Genomic DNA, 20,818 nt, shown 5'->3' with positions numbered 1-20,818 from the left:
AGACTACAGACCTATCCAGGACTGCATAAAGTGCACAGAATAGCGCAGGCACGACAATAAATAATATTAAATAATAAACAAGACAATAGGCACAGTAGAGGGCAGTAGGTTGGTGTCAGTCCAGGTTCTGGGTATTGAGGAGTCTGATGGCTTGGGGGAAGAAACTGCTATATACTCTGGTCGTGAGAGCCCGAATGCTTTGGTGCCTTTTCCCAGATGGCATGTGGAGAAGAGTTTATTTGGGGGGTGGGTGGAGTCCTTCATAATTCTGTATGTTTTGCGGATGCAGCGTGTGGTGTAAATGTCTGTGATGGCGGGAAGAGAGACCCCGATCGTAACCACAAAATAGTCTGCAGATGCTGGCGTCAAAGCAACACTCACAACACGCTGGAGGAACTCAGCAGGTCGGGCAGCATCCGTGGAAAAGATCGGTCGACGTTTCGGGCCGGAACCCTTCGCCAGGACTGTAGAGGGAAGGGGCAGAGGCCCTATAAAGAAGATGAGGGAGGGTGGGAAGGAGAAGGTTGGTAGGTTCCAGGTGAAAAACCAGTAAGGGGAAAGACAAAGGGCTGGGGATGGGGGAGGGGAAGCAGGGAGGGGATAGGCGGGAAAGGTGAAGAAGGAATAGGGGAAAACACAATGGGTAGTAGAAGGAGGCGGATCCAAGAGGGACGTGGTAGGCAGCTGGGGGAGGGGGCAGAGTGACATAGGGATAGGGGAAGGGAGGGGGAGGGAATTCCCTAAGTCACTTCCGGTAATTCCCTTTTCGGGAATTTCCCTTCCCCAAATCAAAATGGCAATTACCAGCACTTAAACTCAAAATCAGAACATTTCCTGGCCAAGCCCCCACTGTTTATGTTACGTAACCGGCAACAATGAATATTAATCGAGACAGGTTATATAAAAATAACCAAACATTTATTAAACACCGATAAACGATAAGGGAAATAAAACAAACGAAAACTTTAACCGGAAGTTAACCGATATGCAGCCGTTCATCAACTCCACTCGGCTCTGGTTCTTAAAGCGTTAAATGCGAAAACAGTTCTTAAAGCGATACAGTCAGATATAGTTCTTAAAGCGATAACTTCGAAAGTCCAACAGATTTACACGTTCAATTGGGAGAGACTTCTCTGGAGAAGGATTTCTTCACAGACGCAACTTTACTGCTGGTACTGTCCACAGGATTCACAATGCCGAAAATAAACAGTTTAAATGACTGACCTTAAATTCCTTTAGAGAGAGAGAGTACCTTTTTGCATGAACTCCTTACTCTTTTTGGCAAATGTTATCTCTCGACACAGATCGTACTCCTCCAGCGAAGATTCAATAAGGTCGATCCTTTATTAAACTGCCAAACGATGCCCACTCCTCTCGATCCTTCGATCCTGTACTTCGATAAACTCTTCACTCTCCCTTCTACTGTTGGAATTGGGTAAATCAACACATCTAGCAAAAATTTCCAGTCCAATAATATTGTATCTTGCAACAGAATGCGCACTCCGTTTTAAAAATGAATCAGCGTCACCAAAAACAAACACGTCACAGAAACGGAGATACAGCACGTTCTACCTGGAAACATACAAACTAAAAACCAACTGCGTCACCTGGGTCGACCCTTATATAGTCATGGTGCACATGTCATCACGTGACCTCACATCGGCGGGAAAATCACATCAGGTGATCTCCAAAAGACCATTACATCATTCTCACAAATAAAACACAGATCTCCTTGAGCACGTAACACTGGCAACATATATTATTTCCCTTTCCAACGTAAAGCAACGATTTATTTATCGAAATTATGTTTGAAATTGCCACAATAACGTACAAAACTCTTTCATTTTACTGTGTCCTCCTCTTTTGCCGGTTTTAATTAAGATACGATTAGATGAGTTTTTTTTTCTTACATCTATCTCACAACATTCGGGTGTAAAAATCTGTATGTTACATCTCCGTTGCTATGAACAAGACTGAAGTTTATTTGCCACCTGCACATCAAAGCATAAGTTTAGCTCTGCCGTCCCGCCACACCCAAGGAACAGTCTCCCTCATCCATTTTATTCCCGCAATATATAAAACCTTCAGCATTCTCAGCTCTCCACAGAGCTCGATAAGCTGCCCACTGGAAAACCTAATGTCAACTGGAACGCTGTTGCTCAGCTGTTACTCGGACCCGTCGTTATCGTCTAATGGAAGGACAGTGATGTAGTCAGTACGAACAACATTTCCACTCTCCGAATCGAAGCCTGCCTGACCCGGCATAGGATCAGATGTCTGCGGTTCAGTCAGTCCGAATCAACACGTTTATATTCGTAGATAACAAGTAAAAATGATCAGGGATTCCGCCCATGAGCTCTTTTTTGCTTCCTTGCAGTTAATTTAGTGGCGATTGTGATCTTGTCTCTGGGAAAGTGCAGACAATCTAAATGCATCTCCCGTTACGTGGTGGGAATGTCAGCAGCTGACCTTTACCTTTGCTGTTGTACTCTCTGAGATCAGCAACATTTCTAATTATGCCCTTCCTTTGCTCATTTAACCGATTTGCGCCGTGACGCTTGTCCTGAGGGACACAATCATGGACTGTTCTGTTTGGTCCATGGTGGCTTTCACGTTTGATCGCTGTATTGTAATCTGTAGTCAAAAGCTGCGGGAACGGTACTGCACCGAGAAGACAGCGACTATTGCGATAGTAATTGTCAGTTTAGGAAGTCGCGCGAAGAATGCCCCATTGTACTTTGAGCTAGAACCTATCCTTACCATAGAAGCATAGAAACATAGAAAATAGGTGCAGGAGTAGGCCATTCGTTCCTTCGAGCCCGCACCGCCATTCAGTACGATCATGGCTGATCATCCAACTCAGAGCCCTGTACCTGCCTTCTCTCCATACCCCCTGATCCCTTCAGCCACGAAAGGCCATATCTAACTCCCTCTTAAATATAGCCAATGAACTGGCCTCAACTGTTTCCTGTGGCAGAGGATTCCACAGATTCACCACTCTCTGTGTGAAGAAGTTTTTCCTCAACTCAGTCCTAAAAGACTTCCCCTTTATCCTTAAACTGCGCCCCCTCGTTCTGGACCTCCCCAACATCGGGAACAATCTTCCTGCATCTAACCTGTCCAATCCCTTTAGAATTTTATACGTTTCAATCAGATCCCCCCTGAATCTTTTAAATTCCAGAGAGTATAAGCCTAGTCGATCCAGTCTTTCTTCATATGAAAGTCCTGCCATCCCAGGACTCAATCTGGTGAACCTTCTTTGTACTCCCTCTATGGCAAAAATGTCTTTCCTCAGATTCGGGGACCATAACTGCACACAATACTCCAGGTGTGGTCTCACCAAGCCCTTGTACAACTGCAGTAGTACATCCCTGCTCCTGTACTCGAATCCTTTCGCTATGAATGCCAGCATGACATCCGCCTTTTTCACCGCCTGCTGTACCTGCATGCCCACTTTCAATGACTGATGTATAATGACACCCAGGTCTCGTTGCACCTCCCTTTTTCCTAATCGGCCACCATTCAGATAATAATCTGTTTTCCTGTCCTTGCCACCAAAGTGGATAACCTCACATTTATCCACATTAAATTGCATCTGCCATGAATTTGCCCACTCACCTAACCTGTCCAATTCACCATGAATCCTCTTAGCATCCTCCTCACAGCTAACACTGCCGCTCAACTTCGTGCATTCCGAAAACTTGGAGAAGCTGCATTTAATTCCCTCGTCTAAGTCATTAATATATATTGTAAACAACTGGGGTCCCAGCACTGAGTCTTGCGGTACCCCACTAGTCACTGACTGGCATTCTGAAAAGGTCCCGTTTATTCCCACTCTTTGCTTCCTGTCTGCCAACTAATTCTCTATCCACATCAATAACTTACTCCCAATACCGTGTGCTTTAAGTTTGCACACTAATCTCCTGTGTGGGACCTTGTCAAAAGCCTTTTGAAAATCCAAATATACACATGCACTGGTTCACCACTATCCACTCTACTGGTTACATCCTCAAAAAGTTCTATGTGATTCGTCAGACATGATTTTCCCTTCACAAATCCATGCTGAATTTGTCCGATGATTTCACCACTTCCCAAATGTGCTGTTATCACATCTTTGATAACTGACTCTAGCATTTCCCCACCACCGATGTCAGCCTAACCGGTCTATAATTCCCTGCTTTCTCTCTCCCTTTTATAAAAAGTGGGGTTACATTGGTCACCCTCCAATCCTCAGGAACTAGACCAGAATCTAAGGGTTTTGAAAAATTATCACTAATGCATCCACTATTTCCTGGGCTACTTCCTTAAACACTCTGGCATGTAGACCATCTGGCCCTGAGGATTTATCTGCCTTTAATCCCTTCAATTTACCTAACACCACTCCCCTACTAACATGTATTTCCCTCAGTTCCTCAGTTCCCATAGATCACATATCCTGTCGATGCATTTTGAAAAGGAAATACGAAACTTTACTAGCGTGGAAAGCACACCAGTTGTTCAGCATGATCACTACCCCATTATTGCCGAACGGTTTGATTCTGCTTTTTAATGCTTTACAGTCAGTAATATTATCACGGCAAACAGAGCTCGCCGGGGGCTCGGGAACAGCAGTGAGTAAAGAAATGATCCAGAGGTTGAGAACTGGAGAAATTCAGTCATTTTGTTGTTCGCTCTGTGAGCCAATTAAATATTGTTGTGTATCCCCTTTATTGTATATACTACGAACTGGTAAGTTTTGAATTACTATTACACTGCCAGATATTTGAATATCCCGACATATATCCTTTAACAGTCTGGGTTCATGTTGCAGTTTCTGTATACCTGCACCAACTCGTGTATCTACACTCGCTCATAGTGAAATACAGGGAGGAGCTGAAGAGTGGAATCAACCGTCTCGTTATGTGAAATTTTTGGTTCTGCAGGTGAAAAGAAATCGAATTGTACGCTTTGTCTGGAGTTCAAAAGCTCTTCTATATTATTTATATGTCTGGTAAATGTCGCTATATTCCTGCAGCCAGAGAGCGAACGTTAGTAGCTTCCAGTGAAGTCAACAAAATTAATTCAATTGTGCGAGGCAAGAAATAACAAAAATAAGCAGAACTGACGGCTGCGCCAGCAGAAATTGTTTTCAAAATGTTAATAACTGAATCTAGTCCAAGGAACCACGTGAAGCCAGTATGATCTTTTCTCACATTAGTAGAATTCTATTCTTATTCACTGGATTATGGATCATTCCAAGGATTTCTATGACAACTGGAGAAATATCGGAAACTGGGAAAGCTGGTGTCAGTTAAACTGAGGTAATACCTTCAATGTCCATTGTAACAGTCCAAAATATGTGACTACTGCTTTTTCATTCAGAAAGCAGGCGGGTCTGAATCTGCACGATGCCGCAGTCTGACCCTTTAATGGAGATGTGCAGCAGTCTTACTAACATGAAGGGTATTAGAAATCCAGCTGTGGTGTGAAAAACAATTCTTCCCTCTCGTTCTCGGCTATAGTGTCAAAGGTCACTGAGACGGGAGTGTATCAGAAATACAGCTGTGGATTCTATTTTCGTGTTACTTTTCCCGTAATGAAAATACAGAAACGTTGAAACTAATATATTGTGTCTACTAATGTTATGAAGATACAATTTCCCAAATTGCGATAATCTTAGAGCAATGTTTCACCCGGCACGGGTGCTGAATTATACAAAAGTAAACGAGAGAGATAAAAAAAAAATCAGCGTCAAGAAGCAGTCATATTGCGTCTTGCCAGAACATTACGACCTCTGTTGTAGTTTCTGTTCTGTCCCCATACTCTAAACATTCTGCACGGTGACACAGAGGACATTCACGATGGTCTGAAGAAGGGAGTCAAACACCTGGTGGTGCTACGAGGTCGGCTCTGTGGATAAAATGCAAATCCAATAGTAACTTTTCTTGGTAGACCAAATAAGTTTCTGTATCTGTCATATCTCTGGTAAGTACGTCGCATATTCAAGTAGCCTAGTTGGCGAAGATTAGTAGTTCAGACACTAGACACTAGACACTAGAATGCTACAGCATAGTACAGGCCCTTCTGCCCTCGATGTTGTGCCGACCCATATAATCCTTAAAAAAACGTACTAAACCCACACTACCCCGTAACCCTCTATTTTGCTTTTATCTATGTGCCTGTCCCAGTGGCTCTTAAATACCCCTAATGCTTTAGCCTCCACCACCATCCCTGGCAAGTTATTCCAGGCACCCACAACCCTCTGTGTATAAAACATACCCCTAAATTTCCCTTCCTTAGCTTTGTACATATGCCCTGTAGTGTTTGCTATTCGTACACTGGGAAACAGGTACCGGCTATCCACCCTACCTATGCCTTTCATAATGCTATAGACCTCTATCAAATCCCCTTTCATCCTTCTACGCTCCAAAGAGAGAAGTCCCAGCTCTGCTAACCTTACCTCATAAGACTTGTTTTCCAATCCATCCAACATCCTGGCAACATCCTGGTAAATCTCCTCTGCACTCTCTCCATAGCTTACACATCCTTCCTATAGTGAGGTGACCAGAACTGAACACAATACTCTAAGTGTGGTCTCACCAGAGATTTGTAGAGTTGCAACATGGCCTCTCAACTCTTGAACTCAATCTGCCAATTAATGAAGCCTAGCATCCCATCGGCCTTCTTAACTACCCTATCGACCTGTGCAGCGACCTTGAGGGATGTATGGATTTGAACCCCAACGCCCCTCTGTTCATCCACATTCGGAATCAGAGTCTAAATCAGGTTTAATATCATTGGCATATATCGTGAATAATATTGTTTACCGGCCGCAAAACTTACAATGAATAATAAAAAAACTATACATTACAATAAGAGTATATATAAAAGAACAAATTAAAGTAAAGAAGGAGTAAAAAGAAGGAAAATACTGAAGTAGTTTTTAGGGATTTACATCCATTTAGAAACCGGATGGCATCGCTCATTAATGTTTCCCTTTAGGGAGCGGGAGAATCTGTTCTTTTTCTTAACGATGTTGGTTTTTCTACGGATTACACGGCAACAGGGAAAAGATGCATCTCGAAAATCATCGCCCATTTCGTCGGTAACTCAATTTCACAGCTCGACCTGAATAACTTCTTCCACTTAGCGGTGTTCATTTGGATTTCCATCAAAGACTAAGACATCTATTTAGTCGCATTACAGACAGTCCACTGAACAAACACTTCAAGGTAAACAATTGATACCAGTTGTGTCATGGTGCAATGAAAATCGCTCCTAGGACAACATATTTACACATATTGAATGAAAATTGTATTTAATGTCGATCATTTATACTGCAACGTGGAACTGTCATGTGGTTGTTGTACAGACTCAAGTTATATCAAGATTCAGACTGTTAACACTATATTCCGGTTATCCTTATATCGTTGGACAACAGGGTCTGGCTGTACAGCGTTTTATGAACGGTAAGAAAGCGTGAGACTTCCCAAACAAAATATTTATCGGGAACAGATTCAGGAATAAAACAACATGGTTTTAAAATAACTGGATCACAGAAACTGATCTGATATGATTTATTAGAGTTAATGAAGCCACGGGACTACACACACACACACACACACACACACACACACACGCGGGCATTGCGGATAGAAGTTATTGCCATTTCAGGCCGCTTTGTTTTCGCGAATATCATGCATTTGCCTTATATAACAAGTGTATTTAATCCATGAAGGAAAATGTGGCAACCAGCTTCACCCACAGACAGACATCCGCTATTAGCCATAACTTGCTTTCAGACTTAATAAAAAGTCTAAAACAACAGGAATTCTGCAGATGCTGGAAATTCAAGCAACACACATCAAAGTTGCTGGTGAACGCAGCAGTTAGTCCTGACGAAGGGTCTCGGCCTGAAACATCGACTGCACCTCTTCCTAGAGATGCTGCCTGGCCTGCTACATTCACCAGCAACTTTTATGTGTGTTGTTTAATAAAAAATCTAATAGTTTCTTTCTTTTTTGTAAATTTTGCAAAATCAAAACGAACACATAGAGTGAACAATAGATGAAAATAATGCTGCTACAAGAAATAACACAAAATGCCAATAGCGAGAAGGGAGATGAGCTGGAATGTCAGTGGAAAAATCCGTGTGCATTTCCATGCTGGGAAATTTTGGTATTTAATCTGCCCATTAGTTTCAGTTGTTTTCTGAAACCGACCCCTTACATTAATCACAGATGACCCTCATGTCACTGTGGATGTGGTCATGCCCTTCGACTGATATAACTATACCAATCTTATTCTTCGTCGTTTCTCATCCACATTGGCCGCTATCATGCCCCACAAGCAAACAATAAACAAAGAGGCGTGAACGTTCCCCTTCCAGAGAAAAGATTCTCGCATTTAACAGCGAAATCACATGATTTCCATAACTTTAAAACTCTCAATATGCTGCGCCTACTGTTGTCATGTCAAATGTTTCAGAATTGGTCAGCGCGGACATCGTCGTGTGTTAAATATAACAGAAATAGCAAAACGGTGCCACGTTATGCCATGTCACATTGGAAAGGGGATCTATATCTGAGAATTAGAAGAGACCTGCCCTCCCGTGTGTGAGCATTAATAACCACACAGAAATGAGACTTAAGTCATAACGTCGGCATGAGATACGACTGGCGGAGCATAAAGGTTCCATCGTACTGACCCACCACGACGGATGGAAAGGCAGTCCGCCGAGCGTGCATCACCAGCTATTCCTGCAGCGTATGCCAACTGCATATCACAAATGAAGGAGGATAGCCGCAATACATGGCGTAGGGAAGAGAAGTTTCCATTTGGAGGCATATCCAATACAATAGCATGGAGGTCACCTTACATCATCATGGCAAATTCGTTACCTCACAGTTGGCGCATTGCATGTAAATTCGCTCGTAATCAAAACGACACGACTGAATCGCCTGGAGAGGGTGTACAGCCTATTCTGCAAAATAACGATCGGTAAAGAGTGTTTTAGCTATGGGTAAAAGAGTGGAGGTGTAGAAAGAGATTAAATGGTAGTACACATCCCTCCCAGCGACTGACTCAATGAGAGTCGGAAACATCCTTCGCAAGGTGATATCCATGACCAAACGGTATATGGGTAAAGAAGTAAAATGTCAGAGAAAAGTAGCCGAAAGAAGAATGTGATTGAGGTACAGTTGATCAAAACCAAATATTCCCAGAGTATATCTGTAGTTACAGAAGTCCATCACCGACTACATGCCGGAGAATATCCCTTGCATGTTCTTCATTGCAGCCACCCCGTTTTCCCAACATGACGACAACATACCCTGTATTTTAGCTGTGGCTAAACCAGAGATGTGTTGATGAAATAGAAATTAGACAACGTGCTACTCGAATATTATCTAGAAGATCTTCAACTTTCTTCATCTTGAGTATTCATTGGGTCTAGAGAGCGCGGTCTGAGTGTGTGAGGGAGGCGAAAGCTCTCATAACACCTCGTGTTGCTGAACAATAATATTTCAGAGTCACAAAACTTTGGGCAAGCTACGAGTAAAATGAGATATACCCTTAGTGTTCGGCAACAGAATATAGACCAATGAGACCAATTCTGTGCCATGTGGATCTTTGGCTGTATTGCGCCAAAGACATTTTACTGCGTAAAGTGTAAAGAAAAAGCTATAAATAAAACGAATGAACAATTTACTGAAAACAATGAATAACCTGCGGCTGGAATACGGTGAATAGTGCTGCTATTTCGTCCCGTGTCACTGCATAGTCAGAATTGTGAAAGTATCAGATCTTAGCAATGAAGGACCGATTGGAGAGATACCGGACAATGTGCCAAACTGATATGGCGTGTGGTTGAGGATTATTGTTCTGGCATGGAGCAGAATCGATCACGTTAATGATAAACTTCAGAACATCGTCTGATATTTCGGATTGGCAACGGCTACTCCTCTCTCGGAAGGAAATGACTTCTGCACGTATGAGGTATATCACACCGCCACTAACCGGGTCTCAATCTCAGAACAGCTGAAAACCCAGCGCAATAACGTAAAATACTCTCTATAATCGCGAACTGGATCCCGACAACGCGCCCTGCCTATTGCTGAATCTCCAACACTGCAGATCTAGCAGTTCCCAATGTATAGGTTTATCCTCTGTTACTCACTGCCCGTTTCCCTGTATGCCTGTCTCTTTATATCGCTCATTTTCTGTGACTCCGTATTTTGCTATCCATATATGGCTGTATCTTTCTATCTCTGTGTTTCTGTAACACTGTGCCTCTGTATCATCCTTTCTCTGTATCCCATGTCTCGACATCACTGCATCCCCGCATCGCTCAATTCCTCTGACTCTGTATCCCTGTGCCTCTGCGCCTTTCATTCCCTATATCGCTGTCTCTACATCACTGCATCCCTTTATCGCTCTATTCCTGTGTCTCTCTATCCTTCTTCCTCTGTATCCCTGTCTCTACATCACTGTATACCTGAATCGCTCTACCCCTATGTCTTCTATCCCACTTGTATCCCCGTGCCTCTTTATTCTTCTTTCTCTATATCCCTGATTCTACATCACTGTATCTCGGTATCGCTCTGTCCCTTTATCTCTGTATCGCTGTATATCTCTATCCCTCTGTCTCTGTATCTATGTGCATATGTATCCACCTCTCTCTGTATCCTGGAATCCCTGTATCCTTGTGTCTCTTGATCCCTCTGGCTCTGTATCTCTGTATCCCTGTGCATGTGTATCCCGGTGTGTCTGTATCCCCGTGCCTCTGCATCCCGGAGTCTCTGTATCACTGTATTTGTGAGCCTCTGCATCCCTCAGTCTGTGTATCCTCGTATCCTTTTATTCCATATCAGGGACTCTCTGGATATGGACGTCTCTCTATTTCTGCGTCTGAATCGCAGAGTCTCTGCATCCCTGTCTACCTGTATCCCTGTCTGTGTATCCCTGAATTCATGTATCTCTGCATACCTGTATCTCTGTATTCAATTATCTCCGTATCCCTGTATCCCTAGTCTCTGTATCCCTGTAGCTCTGTTTCCCTGCGACGCTGCACCCCTGTGTCCCCGTTACTTTCTCTCTCGGTATGTCTATATCAAAGCATGGTCTGTTTGCGTGATGGAGGCCAAAGCTCTCTTAAAACATTGGAGTACCAGGCCAACAGTCGTTAAGAGTCAGGAAAATCTGTTGCACCAAAGCAATTTCAGTGTGTCAGCTGAAAAAAAAACGTAATCTATAAATTAAATAGAGTGAACAATACCTGTAAAAATGAATACCCGATGTATTATTATGACATCGCGTGTGACCTCATAGTCAGAATTGTGAAGAGTTCTGATCTTCACAATAAAGATACGATTATAGAAACACTAGACAATCTGCAAAAATGCCTTACGAAATCGTAACTACGCTGAGACATGATGTCTCTCACCCGCCACTTGGCAGAAGATGGCGTCTGCTTGCAGCTTATAGTTCCGGCATGGAGAAGAATTGAAAAAGTTAATGGTAAACTTTAGAACATGACCTGGTATTTCGTGTTGGCATCAGGTACTCCTCTCTTGGGAGAAAAAACAGCTTTCTGAGCGTGTTAACAGCCAGGCATTCTTCACCGTTAACCAACCTGGCCTCACTCTTAAAGACGTTGAAAATCCGCGCAATTCTCTACCACATTATCCACAATCACTGAACTGACCCGCACAACGACAAATACCATAACAAACACTTCAGTCTAAATATAAAGAAATCTCCGATCGGATTACAAGTGTTTCTGTCCTCTCTGCATAATTGTATCCCTGCATCCCTGTAGCCAGGTGCCCCTATATATCTTTATCCCTGTATCACTGTATCCCGGTGTCTCTGTATCGCTGTATCCCTGTATATGCGTATCCCGGTGTCTCAGTATCGCTGTATCCCTGTATATGTCTATCCCGGTGTCTCTGTATCCAAGGGATAGAGAGGGCAGAAAAAGGGGAGGAGGGGTGGCATTACTGGTCAGGGATACTATTACAGCTACAGAAAGAGTGGGTAATGTAGCAGGATCCTCTTTTGAGTCAGTATGGGTGGAAGTCAGGAACAGGAAGGGAGCAGTTACTCTATTGGGGGTATTCTATAGGCGCCCTGGTAGCAGCAGAGATACAGAGGAGCAGATTGGGAAGCAGATTTTGGAAAGGTGCAAAAATAACAGGGTTGTTATCATGGGTGACTTTACCTTCCTAATACTGACTGGCACGTGATTAGTTCCAAGGGTTTACATGGGGCAGAGTTTGTTAAGTGTGCCCAAGACGGTTTTCTGTCACAGTATGTGGACAGGCCGAATACAGGGAATGCCATACTCGATCTAGTACTAGGTAATGAACCGGGTCAGGTCACAGATCTCTCAGTGGGTGAGCACCTGGGGTCAGTGACCACCGCTCCCCGGCCTTTAGCATTATCATGGAAAAGGATAGAATCAAAGAGGACAGGAACATTTTTAATTGGGGAAAGGCAAATTATGACGCTATAAAGCTAGAACTTGCATGTGTGAATAGGGATGATGTTTTTGCAGGGAAATGTACTATGGACATGTGGTCGATGTTTAGAGATCTCTTGCAGGATGTTAGTGATAAATTTGTTCCGGTGAGGAAGATAAAGAATGGTAGGGTGAAGGAACCATGGGTGACAAGTGAGGTGGAAAATCTAGTCAGGAGGAAGAAGGCAGCATACATGAGGTTTAGGAAGCAAGGATCAGATGGGTCTATTGAGGAATATAGGGAAGCAAGAAAGGAGCTTAAGAAGGGGCTGAGAAGAGCAAGAAGGGTGCATGAGAAGGCCTTGGCGAGTAGGGTAAAGGAAAACCCCAAGGCATTCTTCAATTATGTGAAGAAAGAAAGGATGACAGGAGTGAAGGTAGGACCGATTAGAGATAAAGGTGTGAAGATGTGCCTGGAGGCTATGGAAGTGAGCGAGATCCTCAATGAGTACTTCTCTTCGGTATTCACCAATGAGAGGGAACTTGTTGATAGTGAGGACAATGTTAGGGAGGTTGATGTTCTGGAGCATGTTGATATTAAGGGAGAGGAGGTGTTGAAGTTGTTAAAATACAGCAGGACGGATAAGTCCCCGGGGCCTGACGGAAAATTCCCCAGGCTGCTCCACGAGGCGAGAGAAGAGATTGCTGAGCCTCCTCGTTGTCCATGGGAATGGTACCGGAGGACTGGAGGGAGGCGAATGTTGTCCCCTTGTTCAAAAAAGGTAGTAGGGATAGTCCGGGTAATTATAGACCAGTGATCCTTACGTCTGTGCTGGGAAAGTTGTTGGAAAAGATTCTTAGAGATAGGATCTATGGGCATTTGGAGAATCATGGTCTGATCAGTGACAGTCAGCATGGCTTTCTGAAGGGCAGATGGTGTTAACAAGCCTGATAGAGTTCTTTGAGGAGGTGACCAGGCATATAGATGAGGGCAGTGCAGTGGATGTGATCTATATGGATTTTAGTAAGGCATTTTACAAGGTTCCTCATGGTAGGCTTATTCAGAAAGTCAGAAGGCATGGGATCGAGGGAAGTTTGGCCAGGTGGATTCAGAATTGGTTTGCCTGCAGAAGGCAGAGTGTCGTGGCGGAGGGAGTACATTCAGATTGGAGGATTGTGCCTAGTAGTGTCCCACAAGGATCTGTTCTGGGACCTCTACTTTCCGTGATTTTTATTAACGACCTGGATGTGGGGGTAGAATGGTGGGTTGGCAAGTTTGCAGACGACACAAAGATTGGTGGTGTTGTAGATAGTGTAGAGGATTGTCAAAAATTGCAGAGAGACATTGATAGGATGCAGAAGTGGGCTGAGAAGTGGCAGACGGAGTTCAAACCGGGGAAGTATGAGGTGGTACACTTTGGATGGACAAACTCCAAGGCAGAGTACAAAGTAAATGGCAGGATACTTGGTAGTGTGGAGGAGCAGAGGGATCTGGGGGTACATGTCCACAGCTCACTGAAAGTTGCCTCACAGGTGGATAGGGTAATTAAGAAAGCTTATGGGGTGTTCGCTTTCATAAGTTGAGTGACAGATTTTAATTGTCGCGATGTAATGATGCAGCTCTATAAAACTCTGGTTAGGCCACACTTGGAGTACTGTGTCCAGTTCTCGTGGCCTCACTATAGGAAGGATGTGGAAGCATTGGAAAGGGTACAGAGGAGGTTTACCAGGATGCTGCCTGGTTTAGAGAGTATGCATTATGATCAGAGATTTAGGGAGCTACGGCTTTACTCGTTAGAGAGAAGGAGGATGAGAGGAGACATGATAGAGGTGTACAAGATAATAAGAGGAATAGATAGATCGGATAGCCAGCGCCTCTTCCCCAGGGCACCACTGCTCAATACAAGAAGACATGGCTTCAGGGTAAGGGGTGAGAAGTTGAAGGGGGATATCAGAGGAGGATTTTTTACTCAGGGAGTTGTAGGTGCGTGGAATACACTGCCTGAGTCAGTGGTGGAGGCAGATACACTAATGAAGTTTAAGAGACCACTAGACAGGTATGTGGAGGAATTTAATGTTGGGGCTTATATGGGAAGCAGGGCTTGAGGGTCGGCACAACATTGTGGGCCGTAGCGCTGTACTGTTCTGTACTATTCTATGTTGTGTGTTATATCTTTATCCCTTTATCTTTGTATCCATGTGCATATGCATCCACCTTCTCTGTATATTTTAATCCCTGTATCCTTGTGTCTCTTGATCCCTCTGTCTCGGTATCTCTGTATCCCTGTATATATATATATATATATATATATCCCGGTGTCTCTGTATCACCGTGCCTCTGTATCCCAATGTTTCTGTATCTCTGTATCCCTGTGCCTCTCCATCCTTCAGTCTGTGTATCCCATATCCTTTTATCCCATGTCAGAGGTTCTCTGGATATGTGCGCATCTCTATCTCTATGTCTGGATCGCTGAGTCCCTTCATCCCTGTGTACTTCTATCGTTGTGTCTGTGTATCCCGGCATTCCTGAATTCAAGTATCTCTGTATTCATTTATCTCCGTATCTGTAACCCTGTAACTCCATGCTTCCCTGCGTCCATGCACCGCTGTGTCCCTGTTACTTTGTCTCTCAGTATGTCCATATCAGGGCATCGTCTGTGTCCGTGATGGAGGCGAAAGCTCCCTTAAAAAATTGGAGTACCTGGACAACTGTCTTTAAGAGCAAGAAAACACGTTTGCGCCAAAGCAATTACTCTGTGTCTGTCATGATCCGGATCGGGGTCCCTTTAAATTTAGCTTGTTTATGTTACTATCCGGACCGTTGATTCCCTGTTTTCCCGTGCCCCTCGACTTTGGTGATTAGAGGCAATTAACAGTCAGCTGAATCGGTAGTTTATAGTCTCCGGCTTTATAGTCGTTGGGTGTGGGAGCGTCTGCAAAGTTACGGCGTGACAATGTTATTTGGCCGGAGCAAGCCTTGTCTCCACCCGAAGCGGGTGCCGGTAATTCGCCTTTCCTCACCAGAGCAACCACGTTCATTTACCTCGCCGCAGCGAGCCCGCAAAGTTTACTCATCAAGGTGGGTCCGTTAGTTAACCCACCGGAGAGAATCAAGAGCTACTGTCTACTGTTCCCGGGCCGAGTCGAGAGCTCGGCACTACCCGGAGGTTCCAAACACCAGGTCCTGGCTCCGGCGGCGTCCAAGTACCACGTCCACGTCCTGGCTCCGGCGGCTTCCCAGTTCTGAGTTAAGTCCTGGCCCTGGCAGTCTGTGATTCCTGTCCTACCCCCTTGTCTGAATCCCTTCTCTGCCCCTCTCGCATTTAGCCCTCGTCTGCAGCCCCCGCCTGCACTTCGGTCTAGTTCCATCGCCGGAGCTAGATAGATACTGTCGGGTGTTCATTCGTGCTGGTCTTGTCCTGTCCTCGCCTCTGTGGGGTAAGTCAGGCCGTCTTGCCGTTGCCCCGCGGGGAGTCGTGTCTTGTCTTGTGCTGTCCTCACCTCCGTGGGGTAAGTCAGGCCATCTTGCCGTTGCCCCGCGGAAGGCCACGAGTCCCGGCCCTATGTCCTGTACTCAAAGGGGGGACCCGGCTCTCTCTTCTGTGCATGTGTCCAAGGTGCCATGTACCTGCTCTCCCGAGACCGGGGCTCTGTTGTCCATGTTCCTCCTCTCCCTAGCCCATGTCATGTCCATGCCTGGTTCTGGGGTCCGAGCCCGACGCAAGACCCAGGTACTGTGTCCTTGCCCAGTCTCGGGCTCGGAGTCCATACCCGAGCCTCTTCATGTCGCCTCTAGTTCTGGGAGCCGATTCCGAGTCCAAGCCCAGACCCTTGGTCCCAGCCTAGTCGTAGTCCTCAGTCCTTGTCCAGTTCGCTGCTCCTGCTCCTGCCTAGCTCTCCTGATATCAAACAATAAACTAAATTTAATTAACCTCACAAGATGTGTCTTGCATTTGGGTCAACCCTTGCTCCCAATGCCCCTCCATTGTGACAGTGTCAGCTGAAAAAGAAACGTAAGCTATAAATGAAATCAAGTGAACAATTCACTTTAAAAATGAATACCCGTGGTATTATTATGACATCGCGTTTGACCTCATGGTCAGAATTATGAAGCGTTCTTATCTTCATAATAAAGATACGATTATAGAAACACTAGACAATGTGCCAAAATGCCGTACGAAATCTTAACCACGATGAGACATGATGTCTCTCACCCGAAACTTGGCAGAAGATGGCGTCTGCTTGCAGTTTTCTGTTCCGGCATGGGAACGGATTGAAAAAGTTAATAATAATCTTTAGAACATTACCTGATGTTTCGTGTTGGCATCAGGTACTCGTCGGTCGGGTGAAAAAAAAAGAAACACAGCTTTCTGAGCGTGTTAACAACCAGGCATTTCTTACCTTTCACCATCCTGGCCTCGCTGTTAAAACCGTTGAAAACCCGTGTAATTCCCTAGCACATTCTCCACAATCACTGAACTGATCCGGCCAACGACATGAGCATAACAAGCACTTAAGTATAAATACAGGGAAATCTCTGACAGGGTTACAATTGTTTCAGTCCCTTCTGCATATCTATATCCCTGCATCCCTGTACCCCAGTATCCATATATCTCGTTAAACCTGTAGCTCTGTCTCTCTGTCTCTGTCTCTGTCTCTCTCTCTGTCTCTCTGTCTCTCTGTCACGCTGTATCACCGTGTCTCTGTATCTCTATATAGCTTCATCCCAGTATCCCTCTATCACTGTATACCCGTGTCTCTGTACCTCACCATCCTGTAGCCCTCTGTCCCTGTCTCCGTATCTCTGTGTCTCTTTATCCTTGTGTTTCTATATCTCTGTATCCCTTTATCCCTTTATCTCTGTATCCCTGTGTCCCTGCGTCTCTGTATCCCCAGATGTATCTCCCTATAGATCTATGTCTCCGTATACCTGCATCTCACATTTTTTCCTGTATGCCTGTCTCCGGATATCACCGTGTCTCTCTATCACTGCATCTCTGCTTCCCTGTATAGCTGTATCTCTGAATCGTTTGTGTCTTTCTTTCTATCTATGTGTCAGTGTATCCTTGCATCCCTGTATACGTGCGTCTCTTTACTTATGCGCCTCGGAATCCATGTATGTCGCTATCTGTAATCCTCTATGATGTACCCCGGTGTTTCTGTGACACTGTCTCTGTATCCCTGTGTCTACCTACTGGTGTATGCCAGCCGCCCTATACCTGTCTCTCTGTAACCCCGTATCCCTTTATCCCTGTATTGCTGTCTCCACATCGCTGTGCCTCTGTCTCACTACGTCTCTGTATCCCTGTGTTTCTGCATCCCTGTGTCTCTGCATTCCTGCATACCTGTAATCCTATACCCCTGTGTTTCTCTATCCTTGTGTCTCTGTATCCTTCTGTACCTCTATCCCAGCTTATCTGTATTCCTGTATCCCTGTGTCCCCGTGTCTCTGGATATCGGTATATCTTTACCCCTTTCATACTTTAAATCTGTATCCCCGTCTCCCTTATCCCTGTATTACTGTGTATCCATATCCTTATTCTTCTGTATACCCGTGTCGGTGTACCCGGTACCTCTATTACTGTAACCATGTATCCCTGTGTCACTTTATCCCTATGAATCTGAATCCCTGTATCTCTGTATCACTCTGTCTCTTTATCCCCATGTTTCACTATCCCCGAATCTGTGTCCGTTTATCTCTGCATCCCTGTATCCCTATTTCTCTGTATCCCCATGTATATGTATCCCTGCGTGTCCGCATTACTGTGACCTTATTACTTTGTGTCTCTGCATGGCAAATCGGGTTTTCTATGTCTCCTCAACCCGGTTCTCGTTCCTCCCCGGAACATTTGATGTCATGTCCAATCAAGAACCTATGAATCTCTGCCTTAAAAACGCTGAACGGCCTCGACTCCACAGCTGCATGTGGCAACCAATGCCACAAATTCGTCACCCTTCAGCGAAAGAAATTTGTCCGCATCCCTGTTCTGAAGGGACGACCCTCTATCCTCAGGCTATGCCTCGTGTCCTAGACTCTTTCACTATGGGAAACATCCTTTCTAAATCTACTTTGTATACCTCTTTCAAAATTCGGAATCTTTCAATGACATCCTAACCAGCCCCTTCCCCCACCGCCCCCCGGCCCATCCTTCTGAATTCCAGCGAGTACAGAACATGCACCGTCAAGCGTTCGTCTTATGATAACCATTTCCTTCCTGGAATCATCCTTGTGAACCTCCTCTGGCCGTCTCCAATAGATGTTTCAGAAAGGTCCTGAAGGAAGGCAAAAGTGGTGGGGGCGTGGCACTGCTGCTCAGAGATAGTGTCAAGGCGCTGAAAAGGAGGAAGTGATGTAGGGATTGTCTCTGAGTCTCTGTGAGTGGAAGTTAGCAACAGGAAGGGATCAATAGATCTACTGGTGTTTTTATAGACCACCCAACAGTAACAGCGAAATCGAGGAGTGGATAGTGAGACAGATTCTGGAAAGATATAATAATAACAATGTTGTCAGGGAGGAAGACTTTAATTCCCTAAATATCGATTGGTATCGCCCTATAGCAAGTGGTTTAGATGGGTCGGCCTTTGTTCGGGGTGCTCAGGAAGGTTTCCTGACTTAATATGTGGATAGGCTGACAAGAGGAGAGGCTGCAATTGATCAGGTATTGGGAAATGACCTTGGTCAGGTGTTAGGTCTCAGTGGGTGATCATTTTGGATACAGTGATCACAATCATACCACCTTGACTATAGTAGTCATAGTCATACTCACACTTTATTGTTCCCGGGGGAAATTGGTTTTGGTTACAGTTGCACCATAAATCATAAATAGTAATAGAACCATAAATAGTTAAATAGTAATATGTAAATTATGCCAGTAAATTATGAAATGAGTCCAGGACCAGCCTATCGGCTCAGGGTGTCTGACCCTCCAAGGGAGGAGTTGTAAAGTTTGATGGCCACAGGCAGGAATGACTTTCTAAGACGCTCTGCTGCATCTCGGAGGAATGAGTCTCTGGCTGAATGTACTCCTGTGCCCACCCAGTACGTTGTGTAGTGGATGGGAGACATCAAGCAAGATGGCATACAACTTAGACAGCATCCTCTTTTCAGACACCACCGTGAGAGAGTCCAGTTCCATCCCTACAACATCACTGGCCTTACGAATGAGTTTGTTGATTCTGTTGGTGTCTGCTACCCTCAGACTGCTGCCCCAGCACACAACAGCAAACATGACAGCACTAGCCACCACAGACTCGTAGAACATCCTCAGCATCGTCCGGCAGATGTTAAAGGACCGCAGTCTCCTCAGGAAATAGAGACGGCTCTGACCCTTGTAGACAGCCTCAGCGTTCTTAGACCAGTCCAGTTTATTATCAATTCGTAGCCCCAGGTATTTGTAATCCTCCACCATGTCTACACTGACCCCCTAAATGGAAACAGGGGTCACCAGTAACCTAGCTCTCCTCAGGTCTACCACCAGCTCCTTGGTCTTTTTCACATTAAGTTGCAGATAATTCTGCTCACACCATGTGAGAAAGTTTCCTACCGTAGCCCTGTACTCAACCTCATCTCCCTTGCAGATGCATGCAACTATACAGAGTCATCCGAAAACTTCTGAAGATGACAAGACTCTGTGCAGTAGTTGAAGTCCGAGGTGTAAATGGTGAAGAGAAAGGGAGACAAGACTGTCCCCTGTGGAGCCCCAGTGCTGCTGATCACTCTGTCGGACACACAGTGTTGCAAGCACACATACTATGGTCTGCCAGTCAGGTAATCAAGAATCCATTATACCAGGGAAGCATCCACCTGCATCGCTGTCAGCTTCTCCCCCAGCAGAGCAGGGCGGATGATGTTGAACGCACTGGAGAAGTCAAAAAACATGACCCTCACAGTACTCGCTGGCTTGTCCAGGTGGGCGTAGACACGGTTCAGCAGGTAGCCGACGGCATCCTCAACTCCTAGTCGGGACTGGTAGGTGAACTGGAGGGGATCTAAGTGTGGCCTGACCATAGGCCGCAGCAGCTCCCGGACAAGTCACTCCAGGGTCTTCATGATGTGGGAGATCAATGCCACCGGTCTGTAGTCATTGAGGCCACTGGGGCGTGGCGTCTTCGGCACAGGGACGAGGCAGGACGTCTTCCACAGCACAGGAACCCTCCCAAGCCTCAGGCTCATGTTGAATACACGGCGAAGTACTCCACATAGCTGAGGGGCACAAGCTTTGAGCACCCTGGTACTGACACCATCCGGTCCTGCAGCCTTGCCTGGGTTGAGACGTTTCAGCTGTCTTCTCACCTGTTCAGCCGTGAAGCCCACCGTGGTGGTTTCGTGTGGGGGAGGGGTATAGTCATGAGAGCAGGGTGGGGGACTGTGAGGAGAGG

This window comes from Mobula hypostoma, chromosome 4 (assembly GCF_963921235.1).
Source record: "Mobula hypostoma chromosome 4, sMobHyp1.1, whole genome shotgun sequence".
NCBI classification, from domain to species: domain Eukaryota; kingdom Metazoa; phylum Chordata; class Chondrichthyes; order Myliobatiformes; family Myliobatidae; genus Mobula; species Mobula hypostoma.
Note: the sequence above shows the minus strand (reverse complement) of the source record.